Here is a 3,993-nt window from a genome sequence, read left to right on the forward strand (position 1 = left end):
GATTCTATAATCTTATTCCAAATAAAACATCATTTTTAATGCTTCAATTTAACAAACAAAAATCTTGTTCTCACAGTTAAAATTCAGATTGAGTTAAATTTTTATATAATTTAATTGATGATAAAAATAAAATCCAGACAAACAATATTTAATTAGTAAAACATACATTATTCTTCAAATACTTATCATGATTTAAAGTCACCTTTAAAACTACCATATAATATAAATAGTTCAGAAAATGTAATAATACCTTTATCATTCTGGATTAATTCAAACTAATTCAGGTTTGTGTTTTTTTCCATCTTTTTACATAGTTTTCTCAATTCTCCACCATGCTCTAAAGAGAGAAGACAATTTACTTTTCTTTGATTTTTGTCAGTAAAATCATTGTTTTATTCCTCCTAGGGAAACTTGGTGTCAGAAAAATTTAGATATTAAAATACAGACTTTTCTTAAATAACAATGTTAAATGTATAGTATTATATGTGTATTGTGATATTATTATTATTGTATTTTGATTGCTTTTTGTTTTACAATTCTTGCATTTTTTTTTTTCATAGAAACGTCCTCTCAGGCACCGAGAACTCTTTCAAGTAAGTGCTCTATTCTATGTTCCAAGAACTCACTCTAATTGTGACACTCAAGTGATGATGGATTGGTAATACATAGACTCTAGTTCCGTTCCTCCCTTCTCTAGAAAACATCCAGTTTCACATTCACTGAGCTGTAATATCTTCAAGTATTGAACTGAATATAGATCTGCTCTCACAAACGTTTTTAGAGAGGAGGGTACATGGACTTACATATTTATGATTCATAATATTACTCAAGAGCAGTAGTTAATTAAACAGAATATGTTACCGTGGTTTATTTTAATGTATTATTGCTTCTTTCTGTGTTTTCTACTTGCACTCAAACATATGATTTGCAATTTGGTCTCATTTTACACACTGAATATTAAGTTAGATATCTCTACCACACCTTTCTACAAGAACCATTAATCCTCCACTCTATCCACTGATTGAATTAATGCCTTTTAATTTATTTTTTATTCTTTGCAGAATGAACCAGATAGCAGAGAGGTAAGATTCTTTCTTTCCCCCAACTAATCTCTCTTTCAGTAAGCTATGATGAATGTTGAATGTCTTCATCGTTTCAATTTTTATTTAACTACAATTGTATCCAGGTACTCAGGTACTTGGATTAATCTCTCAATTTTTTGTTTTGATTACATTCTTATTCAATTCCTCCTTTGACATTTGATAAGGATGAACTTACTAAACCTTTAGGCCTGGTAAAGAATGAACCAAATATGGTGTCTCCTTTAGATTTTAAAACTAGATCATAAAACTAAAACTAATTATCTTTTATTTTACCTAAGAGATATTTTGGTTTACCTAAGCAAATGAGGAACTTGTGTTCAAATGGAAAAACATGCTCCTTTTTGGTGTGTGTTTTTCATTTTTATAATTCACAATTTAATTTCTACAGGCAGTCCTCAAAGAAAGAAAGTTTCTCAGGTTTGCTGTGGCGGTAAGCATCATCCACTTATTCTTCTGAAATGACGAACATATTTTTCTCGAAAAATAAACTTAATTTTTGTTTATAAATATAGTTTTCACTTGACTTGATCAAACCTTTTCTTCTTTCACTCATCCAAGCACCCACAAAGAATATTGAAATTATATGTGCAAATATTAAAAAGCTGCTTTAAATGATAATTTGTACCTGTACTTTTGACTCTTTGCAAAACACTTATGCTTCCTTTTGCATAACCTATGTAGAGTTTTACAATTTTCATGCTCATTATGTTGGAATGTTCTGTATCTCTAAATGATACCCTGTGTGTGTTTTGTATATTATTTTCTGTAATTTTGCGACTGAATTGTCAAATAAAACACAAATAGAAATTTTACTTCAAGACCACTATTTAAAAGATTTGATAGGCAACCCAACTTTTTCTGAATGGTGTGTAACATAACTTTCCTTTTTTTTGTAGCCTTTATTAGAACAGCTTAGAAAGGTAAGAAATTCTCCACAGAATATGCTATAAGTTAGCAAAGGGAAGCAAGTTTTGTTCTGTCCAGTGAGTGTTGTGGCGGTGTGCCAATTCTTTATTGCCTTTTTATGGAAAAAAACACTAGATTATTGAATCAGACAGAAGAGATCAAGAGAACTCAGAGCTCTGACTTAAACAAGGTTAAAGATAGTAACAGTAAAATTTAATGGAACAAAATTTTAAAGTATTTTTAAGTGCACATTTACATACTGACAGCTTAAATTTAAAAAGCTTAGCAATGAGACACAAGGCAAGGAATGATATAGCAAGAAATATTAATGCATTCACAAAAAAAGCATATTTATTTTTTAATTTGCAGCAGAACAATGAAGGTACGTTTTCTCATAGATATTCATTTATTTATGTCCCTCTTTACTAACGTTTCTCTCTTTTTTCTATCCTTAAGGAAAACATCAATGAACTGAGCAGGGTAAGGAATATCAATGATATTTAAATTATTTTAAAATTTAGTTCTTTCAAAAATGCATTTTATAACCTACACTTTATTGGTTTCAACAGAGAGAACTTCTGAGAGAAAAGCAGAGTGACGAACTCAAGGTAACAAAAATTTTCTTAAGACAGTGTATCAAAAAATGTATTCTGCAGTAGGAAAAATGTGTTAATTTAGAAAAAAAGTTTTCCTGTGGCATTTATACTTTCCTTGAACTTTCAAAATGACTAATGAATTCTACTGAGATTCTATATTGATTTTATTGATTTAACTTTGTAACTAGGAGGAGACAAGGCATTAGTATAAATGAATGAATGGATGAATGAGTGAATGAATGAATGAGTGCAATTATGGACTGACCAACTGTTTGCACTTATCACCAAAACTGAATGAATGAATGGATTCATGAATGAATACTAAGAGTATTATATAAAGCAATATATCTGCTCCAAGAATGTTTTACATAGTCATGATTATTCACTTTCTTTAAACATGATTTTTTGATCTGGGTTGTCTATCAGGTTTTTAATAGATTTAGTATTAAGAGACCACACAGGTACTCAAAATTTATGAGATAAAATATATATCCTCTTAATTATCCTTCATAGCTGAATGATCATCTTTTCTTGGCAGGATACCAGGAATGAATCAACTGAAGTAAGATTCTTTATTTTAAAACTATTAAATATAATATAAAGAAAAGAAGGAAGTAAAAACATTTCCTTTAAATACCCTAACCAAAATGAATAATTCTCTTAGGTCAAAACTAAGAAAGATATCTCTAATTCAAAGAAAAAAAGATTCAACATATATGTTGGCCGGAATTATCTGGATAACTAAACCAATACTAATATTTTGAGCTTAAATTCTATGGTTCATGTCACTGCTCTCTCTATTGCTATGGTCATGAAAACTGAACACAACATACTAGATGGAGAAAATCCATTTTTCTTAAATATTTATACATCGTTGAACCAATGCTTTGTGCACTTTTATTTACCACATGATCTTTAATCCAATGCTCTGTTTTGTCATCCAAAAGTCAAGTTAAAAAAAGATTAGGCTAGTTAAAGGAAAATGTAGGATTATTTACATAGATTTACCACTACATATAAGAAACTACAATAGTTTTTATTAAACTCTGAAATGCAGATTAAAGGGGTAAATTCTTTGGTTAGTCTGGTAGGTAGGCTTTTTTGTTTTCCTTATCACTTCACTATTGCCACACATTTCTATTTCCTTTGGCATCTATTTTATTTGGTAATTATCATTTTACATTTGAATGTTTGTCATGAAAAATAAAGTTAATTCTCTTTTCTTTTCTAAGGATCATGGCATGGAAGATCCTGAGGTAAGACCTTTATTTTAATAAACTCTGTGCTTATATATCATAGATAGTATACACTCTATGCTTTAAGAAAGCTATCTTCTCAAATCGAGCAAGATTGAACTTCTCAAACAGGGCTTTTATACCCAAGAATGT

General features: G+C 29.5%; 1 long non-coding RNA gene across 1 annotated transcript; it reads left to right on the top strand.

Annotated features, from left to right (window-relative positions):
* The first annotated feature begins 1,060 nt into the window (after window positions 1-1,060).
* On the top strand, window positions 1,061-2,489 carry LOC141278703 (uncharacterized). Its single transcript, XR_012331756.1, has 4 exons — window positions 1,061-1,082; window positions 1,492-1,533; window positions 2,000-2,023; window positions 2,466-2,489. It is a non-coding gene; the product is annotated as an uncharacterized lncRNA (long non-coding RNA).
* The last annotated feature ends 1,504 nt before the right edge of the window (window positions 2,490-3,993 follow it).

The sequence above is a fragment of the Tursiops truncatus genome, chromosome 5, assembly GCF_011762595.2.
Source record: "Tursiops truncatus isolate mTurTru1 chromosome 5, mTurTru1.mat.Y, whole genome shotgun sequence".
Taxonomy (NCBI): domain Eukaryota; kingdom Metazoa; phylum Chordata; class Mammalia; order Artiodactyla; family Delphinidae; genus Tursiops; species Tursiops truncatus.